Source organism: Mobula hypostoma, chromosome X2 (genome assembly GCF_963921235.1).
Source record: "Mobula hypostoma chromosome X2, sMobHyp1.1, whole genome shotgun sequence".
Taxonomy (NCBI): Eukaryota; Metazoa; Chordata; class Chondrichthyes; order Myliobatiformes; family Myliobatidae; genus Mobula; species Mobula hypostoma.
Genome location: NC_086129.1, coordinates 26,018,065 through 26,037,180, shown reverse-complemented (window position 1 = coordinate 26,037,180; position 19,116 = coordinate 26,018,065). Strand labels below are relative to the sequence as shown.

General features: G+C 44.4%; 1 protein-coding gene and 1 long non-coding RNA gene across 3 annotated transcripts in view; one reads left to right on the top strand and one right to left on the bottom strand.

Annotated features, from left to right (window-relative positions):
• The window catches only part of robo3 (roundabout, axon guidance receptor, homolog 3 (Drosophila)), a 609,199-nt gene that overhangs the window by 55,061 nt on the left and 535,022 nt on the right, over positions 1-19,116 (top strand). The gene's annotated exons all lie outside the window — the stretch shown is intronic.
• LOC134340788 (uncharacterized) overlaps positions 4,233-19,116 on the bottom strand; it is an 84,065-nt gene continuing 69,181 nt past the window's right edge. Inside the window, exon 3 of the long non-coding RNA XR_010016635.1 lies at positions 4,233-4,600. This is a non-coding gene — a long non-coding RNA (uncharacterized LOC134340788). The remainder of the gene's footprint in view (positions 4,601-19,116) is intronic.

Sequence of the window (19,116 nt, the reverse complement as noted above, 5' to 3'; positions counted from 1 at the left end):
CAATGCACCCCCAGAGTCGAGGAGCATTCCCCGAGTTAAGCAGAGTGTCCCCACGGTTGCCAGTATTTCACTCCTGCTCCTCCCCTCCTAAATCACCCACCGGCTGTTTCCAATCAGGCAATGTGGTTCCTTTTCCCCCAGCTGGGCTACCAATTACAGGAGTTGATCTACTACCATTCCCTGAAACTGTCCCACCTTTGTTGTTTCGTGGTTGTATAGCAGAGAAATAGGCCCTTCAGCCCATCATGTCCATGTGACTGTTGCACCGAACTATATTAATCCCACTTGCCTGTAGTAGGTCCTTAGCTTTCTAAATATTGGCAATTCAATCAGGTACTTCTTAAATATTGTGAGAGTACCTGCTTTCATTACCTCCTCCTCAGGCAGCACACTCCAGACTCCAACCGCCCACTCTGTAAAATTCCCATTTGACCCTCTCTAACCCTTTCATATCTCACTTTAAATATATGCCACGTTACCTCAGACAACCCTGCCTTGAGATAAAAGATTTTTAATATCTACCTTATCAATCCCCCTCATCATTTTGTATACCTCAATCAAGTCACCTCTCAGACCCCTCCACTCTGGGGAGACCCAACCCAACCTATCCTTATAACTGAAATATTCCAGTCCAGGTACCATCCTGGTGAATCTCCAATGCAATAATATCCTTCCTAGTACATGGCCTCCAGAATCTCATAACAGTATTCCATGTGGTGTAACCAATGTTTGATAAATTATAAGTCAATTGTAACATGACTTGCCAGCTCTTACATTCCAATCCATGGCTGATGTAGGCAAGTATTCCATATTGCATTCTTCACTACCCACTCTATCTCTTTCAGCTATTTATGGATTTGTCTGCAAAGCCCCTTTGTTCATACACATCTCTTGGAGCCCTAACATTTACTATGAATGTCTTACCCTTGGTTCCCTACCAAAATGCATCACGCATCACAAGCTCCATCTGCTACTGCTCTGCCCCAATTTTCCATCAGATCTTGATCATCTGTAGTCAAAGTCAAAACTTCTCACTGTCAATGACACCCTCAAACTTAACAATTAACCTCCTACATTTACATCCAAGTCAACGTATATCACAAACACCACAGCTTCCAGCACCAACCCTTGTAGTACACCACGGGTCACAGACATCCAACCAGAAAAGCGACACTCCATTAGCACCCTCTTCCTCTGAGATTATTATTAGTAATCTAATTTTGGATCTGCTTTGCCAATTTACACGGGACCAGTATACCACGTGGGTCCATGTCGAAGGCCTTGCTAACGTCTACATTATCGACATCACTGTCCTCATCAATATGCTTAGTTCTGGCTTCAAAAAAAGTCTATAAACTAGTGAGATGGGATTTCTCATGAACACAGCCATGTTAACTAGTTATTCTACACACACAAAATGCTGGAGGAACTCAGCAGGTCAAGCAGCACTTATGGAGAGGAATAAAGAGTTCCTCTTGCCCTTACCTTCCACTCCACGAGCTTCCACGTCCAGCATACCATTCTCTGCATCTTCTGCCGACTTCAAGGGGACCCTACCACCAAACACATCTTTACCTCCCTCCAGCCTGCTTTACGCAGGGATCACCTCCTCTGTGATTTCATTGTTCGTTCGGCGCTCCCCACTGCACAATGACTAACAGTACCAGCGGCCTGGGTGCAGATCCTGCCGCTGTCTGTACAGAGTTTGCATGTTCTCCCCGTGACTGTGTGGGTTTCCTCCGAGTGCTCCAGTTTCCTCCCGCAGTCCACAGGCATACCGGCTGGCAGGGCATTGTAAATTGTCCAGTGATTTAGGCTAGGCTTAAATTAGGGGATTGCTGGGTGACTCGGCTTGAAGGGCTGTAAGGGCCCTGTTCCCCCTGCAAGTGTGATACCTGCCCATTCACCTATTCCCTCACTCCCATTCAGGGCCCCACACAGTCCTTCCAGGTGAGGTGATACTTTACCTGCAAGTCTGCCAATGTCATCTACAGTACCCAGTTTTCCTGGTGTGGCCTCCTCTACGTTGGTGAGACCTGACATAGATTGGGGGACCATTTTTTCGAGTACCTTTGCTCTGTCCACTACAACAGGCAACATTTCCTGGTAGCCAACCATTTTAATTCCATTCCACATTTCCATTCTGACATGTTGGTGCATGGCCTCCTCGACTCAGGTTGGAGAAGCAGCACCTCATATTCCATTAGGATAGCTTCCAACCTGATGGCATGAACATTGATTTCTCCAATTTTGGAAACTTCTCCCCCCCCCCATCTATCCTTTTCCATTCCCCATTCTGGCTTCCCTCTTATCCCTTCTCTTCTCCTCATCTGCCTATCACCTTCCTCCAATGCCTCTCCTCCTTTTCTTTGTCCTATGGTCCACTCTCCTCTCCTATTAGATCCCTTCTTCTTCAGCCGTTTACTTCTTCCACCTATTACCTCACACTTCACTCCCCCTCTCCCACCCATCAACCTTCCTCCCTCACCTGGCTTCACCAATCACCTTCCAGCTTGTACCACTTTCCCTCAACCCCACCTTTTTTTGGCTTCTTCCCTTTCCTTTCCAGCCCTGATGAAGGGTTCTGGTCCGAAATGTTGACTCTTTATTCCTCTTCATAGATGCTGCATGTCCTGCTAAGTTCCTCCAGCATTTTGTGTTTGTTAATCTGGATTTCCAGTATCTGCAGAATCTGTTGTGTCTATGATATTCTTCGTGTAGATAAATCATAATCAGTGGCTGCTTCATTAGGAACAAGAGGTACTTACCTTTCTAACTGTAGGTACCTCCTGTAACAAATAACGAGGCCACTGAGTGTATGTTTGTGGTATGTAGCCCATCTACTTTGAAGTTCGATATGTTGCGTGTTCAGAGATGCTCTTCTGCACACTACTGTTGCAATGGTCGTTACAGTTGCTTTCCTATCAGCTTGAACCAGTCTGGCTACTTTCCTCTGTCCTCTCTCATTAACTAGGCATTTTTGCCCACAGAACTGCCACTCAGTGGATGTTTTTTTTTGTTTTTCACACTAGTCTATGTAAACTCTGGAGACTATTATGCATGAAAATCCCAAGAGATCAGCAATTTCTGAGATACTCAAACCACCCCATCTGGCACCAACAATCATTCCATGGTCAAAGTCACTTAGATCACATTTCTTCACCATTCTGATGTTCAGTCTGAACAACAACTGAACCTCTTGACCATGTCTGCATGCTTTTATACACTTGAGATGCTACAACGTGATTGGCCGATCAGATATTTGCATTCACAAGAAGGTGTACAGGTGTACCTAATAAAGTGGCCACTGAGCGTATGACAGTTGTTGTAACTTGTAATAACTTAGTAAATTGTTTTTGTATTCGTTCCCCGAAAGTTATCACTTGCAGAAACTTGTCAAAAATTAAGGGTTGTTACTCCGTAATTTAGAACAATACCCAAGTGATTCCTTCCTAGATTAATAATCATTTCAAATATTGTTAATTCAGTAACAGATGTAACGATCCTGAATGAAAGCGGATGACATAGACTTTGATAGTAATTGACAGATATTTAAATTATTAACACTTGTTATTGGTGCTAAATAACAATCACAGCATGGGTTTGTCTCTGCTGACTCTCACAGACTCCTCTAGCTGCATAGCTCTGGCTGCACTTCATTCTCCTGAGACTGATGTACTGTTATTGCTGCATCAGTGACTGACACGTCTCCAATCGCAGTGAAACTCCATTGCTCAATGACACAATTGTGTGAGTCACTATATAAAGCACACTCAGAGATATACTGTACCACGGGCCAGTGAGGTCCTAAACACAGCAGGAAAACTATCATATATATTTTGATATTGGTACTGTAATGAGGAGACGGTCCTGCAGTTGGTTTTTCAAATTGGGGAGCATACTTGCAAGATAATATGCCAAATGTATTGAATTCTACATACTATTAAGTCTTTACAAAGTGTGCAAGATTAATACAAAATTTACTGAGGTAGACTCAACGAATAGATTAGATTAGATAAGATTATGAGGACACTCAGTCCTCATTTATTGTCATTTAGAAATGCATACATTAAATAATGGTACAACGTTCCTCCAGAATGATATCATAAGAAAACACAGGGCAAACCAAGACTAAAACTGGCAAAACCACATAATTATAACATATAGTTACAACAGTGCAAAGCAATACCATAACTTAATAAAGAGCAGACCATGGGCACGGTAAAAAAAGTCTCAAAGTCCCGATAGACTCATCATCTCACGCAGGCGGCAGAAGGGAGGAACTCTCCCTGCCATGAACCTCCAAGCACCGCCAATTTACCAATGCAGCAACATTGGAAGCACCCGACCGCAGCGGACTCTGAGTCCGTCTGAAAACTTCGAGCCTCCGACCAGCCGTTCCGACACAGCCTCTCCGAGCACCATCTTCTGCCGAGCGCTTCGACCCCGCCCCGGCCACCGAGGACTCGGGGCCTTCTCCTCCGGAGATTTTGGACCACACAGTAGCAGCACCAGCGAAGCAGGCATTTCAGAAGTTTCACCAGATGTTCCTCCGTGCTCTCACGTCCATCTCCATCAAATCAGGATTGTGCACGGCACCCTACGTGAAAAACAACAGATGATATTAGGGTGATTTGATCATAGTTTTGTAGAAGGTTGTAGACTCAGTTAGCCCTGTTATGGGCACAACACACCCCACCATCGTGGACATCTTGAATAGGCGTGCCTCCAGAAGGTACCATCCATCTCAAAGGACCTCACCAATCACAACATGCCCTCTTCTCATTCCTGCCATCAGGAAGGAGGTACAGGAGCCTGAAGACCCACACAGTGGTTCAGTAACAGCTTCTTCCCCTCGGTCATAAAATTTCTGAATGGTCCATGAGGCAATGAACAATACCTCATGATCCTTTTTTCTCTTTTGCAGTATTTATTTATTTTGTAATTTATAGTGATTTTATGTCTTTACTCCGCAAAGCTACCACAGGCCAACAACTTTCTTGTCATAGAAAACAGTGATAATAAACCTGATTCTGATTCTGAGATAGATTGTACTAGCAGGGCAGTTCATTCCAAGTTGTCTAAGACCAGACACTGAGAATTCTCCATTTGTCCAGGTGACTGAATCTTTGACAAAACTCTGGAAATCATCAGTATTCACTCAATTGAAACCAAAGGTTCCAAAAGGAAACCAAAGGCTCCAAAGCCAAGTCCTCGGCTTTGCTTGTTGCTCGGCGGCTGGGGCAGGGTCGAAGCGCCGGCAAAGGATGGTGCTTCCGCTGCGGTCGGATGCTTCCAATGGTGCTGCATTGGCAAGTTGGCGGTGCTTGGAGGTTCATGGCAGGGAGAGTTTCTCCCTTCTGCCGCCTGCGTGAGATGATGATGTCTATCGGGACTTTGAGATTTTTTTTTACCGTGCCCATGGTCTGCTCTTTATCAAATTATGGTATTGCTTTGCACTGTTGTAACTATATGTCATAGTTATGTGGTTTTGTCAGTTTAGTGTTGGTTTGTCCTGTGTTTTCTTGTGATATCATTCTGGGGGAATATTGTATCATTTTTTAATGCATGCATTTGTAAATGACAATAAACGAGGACTGAGTGTTCTCATAATCTAATCTACAGAACCACCTGTAGACTATAATTGCAATTATATTGTACCTTTTACAATATACACTGCAGGAAATTACTAAGGCTCCTTCAACAGGCTCTCATAGTCCAGTGAAACCTTGCCTCAAAATCAATGGCAGCAAATATGCGAAAATGTTACCAGCTGGAAGTTTGAGACACAAAGGTTTCTGCTGCTGCTGGAAATCTTGAGGAACACACACAAAATGCTGGAGGAACTCAGTAGATCAGGTAGAATCTATGGAGGGGAAAAAAAGGCGGTGCTTTGGGCCAAGACCCTTTCTCAGGACTGGAGGGGAAGATGGCAGAAGCCAGAGTAAGAACGTAGAGGGAGGGGAAGGAGTACAAGATGATAGGTGAGATGAGGTGAGGGGGAAGGTGGGTGGATGAGAGAGGGGTGATGAAGTGGGAAGTTGGGAAAGGATAGGTGGAAGAGATAAAGGGCTGAAGAAGAAGATATCTAGTAGGAGAGGACATCAGATTGGACTATGGAATAAAGGGAAGGAGGTGATGGGGAGGTTGTGAAAGCACAGGAGAGGAGAAAAGGTGAAAGTGTAAGCAGAATGGTGAATGGAAAATGAGAACAGGGAGAGGGGAAAAAGGAGAGGAGCAATTATCAAAAGTTACAGAAATCAAAATATTGGGTCCATAGCGAAGACTGGTAGTTCAAGCACTGAATATTAATTCATTGATTTTTTCCTAGTTTGTAACTTCAAAGTTATGTCATTTATTGTAAAATATTTTCAGAACTACCCGTGCACAATGTGAAAGCAAACCCTTTTATCCTTGGCTAGATCTGCGACACTTCTCAAGCCCTCGATCTCCTCAATAACTTTCAATTCCCTGGCCCTGACCGCCTCATCTTCACAATCGTTGTTCAGTCTCAATACATTCCTATTCCCCCATCAGGAAGGCCTCAAAGCTCTCTGCATCTTTCTTGACAGAAGAACCAACCAACCCCCTTCTAACACCACCACTATCTGGCAGAACCAGTCCTCACCTTGAATAATTTTTCCATTGGCTCCTCCCACTTTCTCCAAACTTGAGGGGTAGCCATGGGCACTCGCATGAGCCCCAGCTATGCCTGCCTCAGTTGTCAGCTATGTAGAACAGTCTGTGTTTGAAGCCTTCCCCAGTTATACCCCCCAAATCTTCCTCCGCTACATTGACGACCGACTTGGCGCTGCTTCATGCACCCATGCTGAGCTCATCAATTTTATCAAGTTTGCCCCTAACTTCCACCTTGCCCTTAAATTCACTTGGTCTGTTTCTGCCACCTCTCTCCAATTTCTTGATCTATCTGTCTTCATCTCTGGAGACAAACTGTCAATCAACATCTTTCATGAACATACCAATTCCGATTCCCATGGTTATCTGAACTATACCTCTTCCCACACTATCTCCTGTAAAAATGCTATTCTCTTTTCACAGTTTCAATGTCTCCGCCTCATCTGTTCCCAGAATGTAGCTTTCTGTTCCAGGCCATCAGAGATGTTCTCCTTTAAAGAATGGACTTTCCTTCCCTCGACTATTGATGCTGTCCTCACCCGCATCTCCTCCATTTCCTGTACATCCGCACTCACCCCATCTTCTCGCTGCCTTAATGGTGATGGAGTTCCTCTCGTCCTTACCTACCACCCCATCAGCCTCCGCATCCAACACATTAACCTCCACAACTTCTGCTATCTCCAAAGGGATCCATCCACTAAACATATCGTTACCTACCTCCCCTCCCTTTTCCACAGGGATCACTCACTCCTTGATTCCCTTGTCCATTCGTCCCTCCCCTCTAATCTCTCACCAGGCACTAATCCCTGCAAGCAGCCTAAATGCCATACTGACCATTCACCTCCTCCCTCACCTCCATTCAGGGCCCCAAACAGTCCTTCCAGGTGAGGCAACACTTCACCTGTGAATCTGCTGGGGTTGTCTATTGTGTCCAGTGCTCCCAATGTGGTCTTCCCTACGTTGGTGAGACCTGTCGTAAAATGGGGGACCACTTTGTCGAGCACCTCCACACCATCCGCCACAAGTGAGACTTCCTGGTGGCAAAATATTTTAATTCCAATTCCTATTCCCGTTCCGACATGTTGGCCCATGGCCTCCTCTTACGCCAAGATGAGGCCATCCTCAGGGTGGAGGAGCAATACCTTATATTCCGTCTGGGTAGCCTCCAACCTGATGGCATGAATAACGACTTTTCGTTCCAGAGAACAAATTCCACCCCCCCCCATTCCCCATTCTGACCTTTTACTTCTTCTCACCTCCCTATTACTTCCCCCAGGACCCCTCCTCCTTCCCTTTTCCCTGTGGGCCACACACCCCTCCAATCAGATTCTTTCTTCTCTAACCCTTGACCTTTCCCACCCACCTGGCTTCACCTATCAGATTCCAGCTAGCTTCTTTCCCCTCCTCCCACCTTTTTATTCTGGCATCTTCCCTCTTCCATTTCAGTCCTAAAGAAGGGTCTCAGCCCGAAATGTTGACTGTTTATTCTTTTCCATAGATGTTGTCTGGCCTGTTGAGTTCCTTCAGCATTTTGTGTGAGTTCCTTTTTATTTCTTTATGAAATAACATGAGGCTTGAGATATGGGGCTTACAATTTGTGGTAAACAAGCCAATTGAGTTGAGTTAGCCAGGAGAAACAGTTTGAAGGATCACCTACCACCCCACCAGCCTCCGGGTCCAACATATTATTCTCCGTAACTTCCGCCACCTCCAACAGGATCCCACCACTAAGCACATCTTTCCCTCCCCCCCTCTCTCTGCATTCCACAGGGATCGCTCCCTACACAACTCCCTTGTCCATTCGTCCCCCCCCCATCCCTCCCCACTGATCTCCCTCCTGGCACTTATCCGTGTAAGTGGAACAAGTGCTACACATGCCCTTACACTTCCTCCCTTACCACCATTCAGGGCCCCAAACAGTCCTTCCAGGTGAGGCAACACTTCACCTGTGAGTCAACTGGGGTGACATACTGCGTCCGGTGCTCCCGATGTGGCCTTTTATATATTGGCAAGACCCGATGCAGACTGGGAGACCGCTTTGCTGAACATCTACGCTCTGTCCGCCAGAGAAAGCAGGATCTCCCAGTGGCCACACATTTTAATTCCACATCCCATTCCCATTCTGACATGTCTATCCACGGCCTCCTCTACTGTAAAGATGAAGCCACACTCAGGTTGGAGGAACAACACCTTATATTCTGTCTGGGTAGCCTCCAACCTGATGGCATGAACATCGACTTCTCTAACTTATGCTGGGCCCCACCTCCTCCTCGTACCCCATCTGTTACTTATTTTTATGCACACATTCTTTCTCTCACTCTCCTTTTTCTCCCTCTGTCCCTCTGAATATACCTCTTGCCCATCCTCTGGGTCCCCCCCACCGTCTTTCTTCCCGGACCTCCTGTCCCATGATCCTCTCGTATCCCCTTTTGCCTATCACCTGTCCAGCTCTTGGCTCCATCCCTCCCCCTCCTGTCTTCTCCTATCATTTTGGATCTCCCCCTCCCCCTCCAACTTTCAAATCCCTTACTCACTCTTCCTTCAGTTAATCCTGACGAAGGGTCTCGGCCTGAAACGTCGACTGCACCTCTTCCTACAGATGCTGCCTGGCCTGCTGCGTTCACCAGCAACTTTGATGTGTGTTGCTTGAATTTCCAGCATCTGCAGAATTCCTGTTGTTTGAAGGATCTTTCCTCCTTTTCGGTCATTGTCATTGTGAACACAGGTTCTGCAATTTTCTGATTATCATCCATGTGTATCCCATTCCTCAATGGCGGTGCTCAGATTCCTGAGAAAACTTTCCCTCAAAACTGCTAATTGTACCTGCATTATTACTTGGGAAAAAATTCAGAATGGGTTTGCTTCAACATTTTAATCTGTGGGCAAGATTTAATCCCAGATCTTTAAATCCTAGTGACTGAGTCATAGTGGGGTGAGAAGAATTTTCTACACTCGAAAAAATTGCAATAATTTTTAAAACTTGGAGATGTGGGCAGAATGTGACAGATTGAAAACCAACTATTGAAATCTGATGTTCTCTGTTATCCTGAAGCAAGTAAGAGAAATCTGAGAAACACAATTACACTAGGGTGACAGTGACAGAAATTGTTGTTGGGCAGCTATAGAGAAGGAATGGACGGGTTCTGGAAGTAATAAGACAATGACTTTAGAGCTTCAAGAAACAGAAGAAGTTAATCTCTTACTATTTGACCCTTTCATAATACACAGTGTCTTTAATAACTAGTGCTTTAATCCTACACAGGCAAATGGGACTAGACTGGCACCATGGTCAGCATGGATGAATTGGGCCGAAGGGCATTGTCCAATGCTGTATTGCACTATAACTCTTAAAATATGGTAGTGCGACGATCAAGATACACGTCCCTATCACTATGTTCCCCACAAGTGACTGCCTTTTCTATGCTGAAAATATTTCAGAATTAAGTCATTCAACATCCTTTCTAACATATAAAAGCCCTTCTCTTACTCTCAGCCAGATTAACCAAAGCCATTCCATCAAATTTAATGGCTTAGAAATTCAATTCCATAGCGTGATTGATTTTATGTGCAAAATCATTCACAAAACACGACGATGAAATAATGGTGCTTGCAGAGTAACTTCAATTGTCTTCTATATTGTTCTCATAAACAAGAAACATGCAGTGCCTGCACTGATGATCAATTCCTGTCAAGTACTCAACTCATTTAAGGAGATTGCCAAGACAAGCTGTGGGCAGAGTCTGGGTGAATATGAAAATAAAAATGAGAAATGCGGGAAATACTCAGCAGATCAGGCCACATCTCTGGAAAGAGAAGCAGGTAATGTTTCAGGTCAAAGACTCTTCATCAGAATTGGAGCAACGCACACAAAATGCTGGAGGAACTGAGCAGGCCAGGCAGCGTCTATGGAAAAGAGTACAGTCAACATTTCGAGCGGAGGGCTGAAGAATCTCAGCCCAAGATGTTGACTGTACTCTTTTCCATAGATGCTGCCTAGCCTGCTCAGTTTCTGCAGTATGTGTTGCTTGGATTTCCAGCATCTGCAGATTTTCTTGTTTGTCATCAGAATTGGAAAAGGAATCAGTCTATTACTGCGACAGACATACAGTGAGATACACCAAAAAGCTTGCCTTGCAAGCTGTTTATACAGATCAAATCATTACATAGTGCATTGAGATAGTACGTTAAAACTATAGCAGAGAGCAGAATAAGGTGTAACAGCCACAGAGAAAGTGCAGGTAAACAATAAGGTGTAAGATCATAATCAGGTAGATTGTGAGGTCAAAAGTCCATCTTATCATACTGGGGAATCACTCAATGGTCTTATTATCGTGAGGTAGAAACTATCGTTGAGCCTGGTGATACATACTTTCAGGCTTTTGTAACTTTTTCCTGGTGGAAGAAGGGAGACAGAAGATGTCTGGAGTAGTTGTGGTCTTTGATGATGCTGCATACTTTATGAGGCAGTGAGTATAGACAGAGTCCATGGAGAGAAGTTGGTTTCCGTGAGGTGCTGAGCTGTCTCCATAGTTCTCTGCAGTTTCTTGCAGTCGTGGGCAGAGCATTTGCCATATATCAAGCCATGATGCATCTGGATAGGATGTTTTCTATGGTGAAGCTTGGAGGGAAATCAAAGAAGCTCATTAAGCTGCAACGATGTGGGGAAGTGGAACATCTCCAGCAGGGTAAAATCAGGGTGTCCATGAGGATAAGCACTAAATAAGATTATCTGATTAATGAGTGAATGGAAGCAATTAGAGGGCGGGAGAACATGGACAAAAGAACCAAGACAAAGAATACAGGATTTGTTAAATGCAGAACAGAATATACGTGTCTGGTGGGTCAGTCTGAGAATCTTCCACTCCCAGAGAGAGAGAACAAAGAAAAGAATGAACTAGCTGTGCCAATATCACACAGAAATTGTTGGAGGAACTCAACAGGCCAGGCAGCTTCTGTAGAGGGGAATGCACAGCCAACACTGACAATTTATTTCTCTCTATAACTGCTGTTGACCTGGTCCAGCACCACCGCCCCCCCCCCAAGATTTCCAGTGTTTGCAGAATCCCTTGTGCCAGTATCACAGATGGATGACTGATACAGACAGAAATCAAAGTACAGTGTTGGTACATGTGAGGTCATCCACTTTGGAAGGAAAAGTAAAAGATCAGATTATTATTTAAATGGTAAAATATTGCAGCATGCAGCTGTGCAGAGGGACTTGGGAGTGCTTGTGTATGAATCACAAAAGTTTGATTTGCAGGTGCAGCAGGCTATTGAGAAGGGAGATGGAATGTTGGCCTTCATTACCAGAGGGATTAAATTTGAGAGCAGGGAGGTTATGCTGCAACTGTACAGGGTACTGGTGAGGCCGCACCTGGAGTACTGTGTGCAGTTCTGGTCTCCATACTTGAGGGAGGAGATACTGGCTTTGGAGGCAGTGCAGAGAAGGTTCACCACGTTGATTCCAGGGATGAAGGGGTTAACCTACGTGGGGCGATTGAGTCGCCTGGGACTGTACTCACTGGAATTCAGAAGAATGAGAGGAGATCTTATAGAAACATAATGTAAAATTATGAAAGGGAAATATAAGATAGAGGCAGGAAAGTTGTTTCCACTGGTAGGTGAAACTAAAAATAGGGGACATAGCCTCAAGATTGTGGGAAGTAGATTTAGGACCAAGATGAGGAGTAACTGCTTTTCCCAGAGAGTGGTGAATCTGTGGAATTCTCTGCCCAATGCAGTAGAGGAGGCTACCTCAGTAAATATATTTAAGACAAGGTTGGAGAGATTTTTGCATAGTAGGGGAATTAAGGGTTATGGGGAAAAGGCAGGTAGGTGGAGATAAGTCCATGGCCAGATCAGCCATGATCTTACAGAATAGCACAGCAGGCTCGACGGGTCAGATGGCTGACTCCTGCTCCTATTTCTATTGTTCTTATGTAACTGTAGAGTTGTATAGTGAGTACAGAACATTGAAGAGTGCCCAGGTGGAAAAGGAGGTGTCCCCTGTGGACTAAGCACATGTAATCAGTAAACAATCACCCACAAACAACAGACAGAAAATGCTGGAGGATCTCTGCAGGCCAGGCAGCATCTATAGAAAAGAGCACAGGTGACGTTTCGGGCCAAGACCCTTCATTAGACTTCATTCCTCTGACTCCTCATCTTTTTTGCCGTCCTGATGAAGATTGGATTCTGTTTATCAGTCCCGATGAAGGATCTTGACCCAGAATATTAACAGTCCATTGTCCTCCACAAACGTTGCCTGGCCCGCTGAGTTCCTCCAGCATCTTGTTTGCTTGGATCTCCTGAGTGAGCCCTGCAGTGCTTTTCAGAAGGGGTCACATGCTGTATTTCAGTATTTTGTGTAATCTGGTCCTGAGTGGAGCTTAGTTCTTGCCACTTGCGCAGCAGCACGATATCGAGGATGGCCACGTTAGGAGGAAGCAGAAGAAGAGATGCAAGAGGAAGGTGATGAGACCACCAAAGGGGAGTAAAACAAGACCTCCTTCTGCATGTGCATTATATCTCACACGGACTCACCTATGATGTTCCCTACTCTGGAGAGAACTTGATGAGGCTGAATACGTCTGAGGATTTTAAATGGCAAGATACGCTCATGCTCACGCATAACCAGCTATGCCCATTTCCCTCCTCGATGAAGTCTCATAATTTCTTCCAATATTTTTATTTATTTATCTATTTATTGAGATACAGAGTGGAATAGACCCTTCCAGCCGTTCAAGCCGCACCGCCCAGCAACCCTCGATTTAACCCTAGCCTAATCACGGGACAACTCACAATGGCCAATTAACCCATCAAACAGTAGGTCTTTGGACTGTGGGAAGAAACTGGAGCACCCGGTGGAAACCCACGCAGTCACGGGGAAAATGTACAAACTCCTTACAGACAGTGGTGGGAATTGAACCCCCTGGTACTGTAACGTGTTGTGCTAACTACTATGCTACCGAGCTGCTCCATTATTACTATTGTCCGTTCTACAATAGGAATCAGCATGGAGCAGGAATTAATTTAATTAAGTATGTAGTGATTAGATTTGTGACAGCATGCTGTAGGCTGGCTGAAGCTGTTCTACCATCTGCAAAGCTCAAGTGTTTTAAAGCTGTTAAAGCACCGGAGAATGTTTTATGCCAGCCACTATGAAATGCCCTAAATCACTGTGAAACCCATAAGCCCTGAGCTATCTCTCCAGTACCACATTGACATGATGTCAATGGATGGAAAGGAAATGAAAGGTGCCCAGTGCAGGTGTGTCAAACACATCACCACAGTGCACACCTTTGCACAAATCATGAAAGCAAAACAAAACAGTTTAACGTATCACACACATTTGTACAGCAATCAATTCCAAGATCAACCAATGTTTATCACTGAACGTTTGCTTAGTACCTGTTTTGCTGCGGCTTCACCGACTGCCTTCCTAAGCCTGTGTCTGCAGTCAGCTGGCGGTTGAACTCATTCAGAGTGATGTCTCACCCTGAGAAGCAGCTGTCTGGGACAGATGTTTATGGGTGGAGGGACAGACGGGAAGGAAGATGTTTCTGCCATGTACAGTAGATGTTATAAGCCAGAAGGGATTGTGGGATGAGGAGAAGTGAGATATGAGAAGGGTTAGATAACTATACCGTTGTCCTCAGTGATATCTCAATTGTCAGTGGCTATAGGCTACATTACACTTGCCAGCATTGCCCCTTTTAACCAGCTGTCATGACAAGCATGACCTCTGCAGGCTGTCAACCAGGTAATTCCCGCTGTTACACAGGAATCTGGCAGCAATCTCCTTTACAAATGTTTCTAAGTTCGTTTTTCTCCAATTGAGCATTTTTTTTTGCTGAGTCAAGCATGCCCTTGGTGCAACATGCAGCATGCCTTGAGTGGGTGAAATCAAAATCCTGGGTGAGTCGTAAGTTACCTTTATTTTCAGTCCTCACTGGGTTACACTCTGTGGCTGTTTAGATTTCCCTTGTCCATACCCTGCTTATCAAGGCATCCCACCACTGATTTGTTCCTAGAATTTATTAATATTATGGAATGCAGAATATGGATATCTAGGACAACACCACACTCTCACACACTTTCACAGAGCTATACATACACTCAGTCTCTCTCTCTCTCTCTCTCTCTCTCTCTCTCTCTCCCCCCTCCCCCTCTCTCCCCCCTCTCTCCCCCCCTCTCCCCTCTCCCCCTCTCTCCCCCCTCTCCCCCCCTCTCTCCCCCTCTCCCCCCCTCTCCCTCCCTCTCCCTCTCTCTCTCCCCATGAATATGTATATACACACATACTGACATATTCAGAATTTACAGTTGGGCATTTAAAAATGGATAGATAAATAGATCATGTTACAACGATGGTTACAGTAGAATCCAGTTTCAGGGACGTGAAGGATTCTGTTTTAAATTTGCTGATTATTGTAAAGAATGTACAGATATAACCAGCCAGGAGAATTGACACTCTGCAGTGTAGAGCACTGACTGTTTGCTACGACTCACAGTGAGTCCCTGGTTTATATTACAGTGAATGCAGAGCGACCAGGGCAATGATGCCGTGATATAAATATGACAATAGATGAATGGGCACACACAGGCAGCTGCACGTATGAGTCCAGCCAGTGCCATTGCCAATTCACATTAAAACCGAAGAGGTGAAAGGAAGATTAGTATCAGATGAGGCTCAAGCTGAAAGACAATACCAGAAATCAATAGTGAAATTGAAGAACCTGTTTAGCCCATCTATTAAAGACATAATGCAAGAGAAGAAAATGTGTATTTTTGTCAAAAATACAACTGGAAATTATCACCCCAAACTCTGACTTCCGTAAAACATTCCAAGCCAGGTCTTCAACTGAGCTAGAACGTGCCTTTCCTCCTAATTAGTTCTGCTACAGTGTGGAGCAAAAATAAACAATATCACCAGGCCTTTCGGTTCAAAGAGGCCTGTGTGTATTTTGCATTTGAAAGTCGATGGCTGCACTCAGGCGCATAAAAGGAAATGTCAGGGTAAAAGTTCACTCCTGAAAGACTTGCATCAAAGGATTGCCTGACATTTCAGATTTCTGGATTGGAATTTGTCTGTTGCAACTGGAAGCGTCAACTTGTCGATAGGTTTAGAGTGCCTTTAGGAGTCTCTTAAAGGAAGATATTGAAAGTCACAGAGATTTTGGAAGGAATCTAGAGCTAATGAAACACAACTAAAGATTTAACAGCCAAGTGAAGTAAGGGGCAAATGAGAAATGGAGAAAAACAAGAGTTCTCAGAGAGTTGTTGGGTTAGGAGAGACTACAATGATGAAAGGAATTTGAGCACAAGGAGAGTTATCTAGTCATTTTAAGACTGTGGCATCATTGGACAAGGAGTGAATGCCTTTGAATCTAAGATTATGGAGAACATCACTGGGTAGATCCCACCAAATTAAGGCTCTCAGCTAGGTAGCACGTCTAGCTGGTGAATCATCTGGTTTGTTTGAACAACTCTTAGCAAAATTATTGATGTCTCAGCCACTGGTTCATAGAATATTTGATTTGTAGTTAATAGAACCACAGGTTAGGAGAATCACCCTTTTATTAAATGTGAAAATTTATTTGTAATGCAATTAATACACTCACTGGTTGAAGAATCATTCACTGACAGTAATTTGCTTAATGATTGTGATTAATTATTTGTCAGTAAATCTGATTAGCTACTTGATCAAAACAGTTCTGTGTTGATTGCTGTCTGATCTGGTGTATCAAACCATGAAAATCACCAGGTGCCACTTGTGATGTAAGCTGGTTTCAATTTGCAGTGTGGATTTAGCAGTGAGTTGGGTGCTGCAAAGTCCCCTAATCTTTTTTGTGAGGTCTCTGGTCAGTGGTATGTGGAAACTAACATGTGAAAGAGAGAAAATGTGGTTAATAACTCAAAAGGGAAGCAATGCATAGTTTCTAATTTGGCCACTAGTTTATTTCCAGTCAGAATAGAAAAAACACTAGCTCCCAATGAAGTGTGAATTTTTGTTTCCCCTGATATTTTGGAACGAGAGTAGTTTGCAATACCAGGTTTATCTTCAGCTGCTCATCCCTCGTGCATGAGGTCAAGTGGAGATATTGACCAAGAATTGCACAGTAATCAGTCCTACAACCATGGCCTCATGTATTGGTTCCTGCCACCACTTGTACAATGTAACCTTTTAAACTTCTGGTCTGTGATGAGGAGCATTCAGGGTGGTATTGAGAATCTTTGACTCCATGTGCCAGAAGCATACAGAGGCTTTTCATTAGCAGTGGAGGGAGCAACCCATCTCACAAACTAACTACTCGGCTTTCTTGCTACTTACTACCTCTTTTCCAACCTGTGGAATCATTTGTGGTTCCCATGTTGGCTTTATACTTTATACTTTATTGTCGCCAGACAATTGGTACTAGAACGTACAATCATCACAGCGATATTTGATTCTGCGCTTCCCACTCCCTGGATTACAAATATTAAATATTTAAAATATTAAAAGTAGTTAAAATTAGTAAATATTAAAATTTTAAATTATAAATCATAAATAGAAAATAGAAAATGGAAAGTAAGGTAGTGCAAAAAAACCAAGAGGCAGGTCCAGATATTTGGAGGGTACGGCCCAGATCCGGGTCAGGATCCGTTCAGCAGTCTTATCACAGTTGGAAAGAAGCTGTTCCCAAATCTGGCCATATGAGTCTTCAAGCTCCTGAACCATCTCCTGGAGGGGAGAGGGACGAAAAGTGTGTTGGTTGGTTGGGTCGTGTCCTTGATTATCCTGGCAGCACTGCTCCGACAGCGTGCGGTGTAAAGTGAGTCCACGGACGGAAGATTGGTTTGTGTGATGTGCTGCACTGAGTTCACGATCTTCTGCAGCTTCTTTCAGACTTCGACAGGACAACTTCCATACCAGGTTGTGATGCACCCTAGAAGAATGCTTTCTACAGTGCATCTATAAAAATTAGTGAGGGTTTTAGGGGACAGGCCATATTTCTTTAGTTTTCTCAGGAAAGGTGCTGGTGGGCCTTCTTGGCAGTAAACTCTGCTTGGTTGGTCCAAGTCAGGTCATTTGTGATATTGACCCCAAGGAACTTAAAGCTTTTGACCTGTTCCACTTGCGCACCACCGATGTAAATTGGGTTGTGTGGTCCACTACTCCTGAAGTCAACAACCAATTCCTTCGTCTTGCTGATGTTGAGGGATAGGTTATTGTCTTCGCACCATGCCACCAGGTTCTTAATTTCCTCTCTGTACTCAAACTCATCATTACCCGAGATATGGCCTACAATTGTTGTGTAATCAGCAAACTTATATATTGTGTTTGATGCAAACTTGTTACACAATCATGGGTGTGCAGTGAGTACAGCAGGGGGCTGAGTACACAGCCTTGTGGGGCACCGGTGCTCAGAGTGATTGTAGAGGAGAGCTTGTCCCCTATTTTTACAACCTGGGTCCTGTCTGTGAGGAAGTTGAAGATCCAGCTGCAGATCTGAGTGCTAAGGCCCAGGTTCCGGAGTTTAGGAATCAGGTTATTTGGAATGATGGTATTAAAGGCAGAGCTGTAGTCAATGAAAAGGAGCCTTACGTATGCGTCTTTATTCTCCAGGTGTTCTAAGGAGGAATGTAGGGCCAGATGGCATCTGCCGTTGACCTGTTGCTCCAGTAGGTGAATTGCAAAGCGTCAAGGTTGACTGGTAGGCTGTGGTTGATGTGTGCCATAACCAATCTCTCGAAGCACCTCATAGCAATTAATGTCAGAGCCACAGGTCGATAGTCATTCAGTGGCTTCATTCTCCACCTCAGAATCCACAAGAATAGAAGTGATCATCTTTTCTGAGGGACTAAACAAGAAGTATCACCTGGAAAGTGCACTGCAATAATGCACCAAGGCTTTTCCATCTAATACCTCCCAAATCTGAGACTTCTATTCATGGAGACATCATGCGATCTCTATTCATGGGAATATTATCATCTACTGGTCACAATCCTTTTTGATTTGGAAGTAATACTGTTCCTTTCATATAAGACCATAAGATGTAACAGCAGAAATAGGCCATTCAGCCCATCAAGTCTGCTCCACCATTTGATCACAGCTGGTTTATTTTTCCCTCAATCCCATTCACCCGCCTTCTCCCCATAACCTTTGACACCCTTAGTAATCACAAACCTATCAACCCTGCATTATATATACCCAAACATGCGGCCGCCATAGCGGTCTGTGGCAATGAATTCCACGGATTTTCCACCATCTGGCTGAAGGAAATTCCTCCTCATCTCTGTTCTGAAGGGACATCCTTGTATCCTGAAGCTGCGTCTTTTGGCCCTAGATTCCCCCACTACAGGAAACATCCTCTTCACATCCACATAGTTGGATCAAAATCTGGGAATTCGCCTATTCCACCTATGCGCCTTGGTGACAGAAGTGGAGGACTCCTTCAGATTAAGTGCATTTTGCAGGTGGTGAATACTGCAGCCATTGTG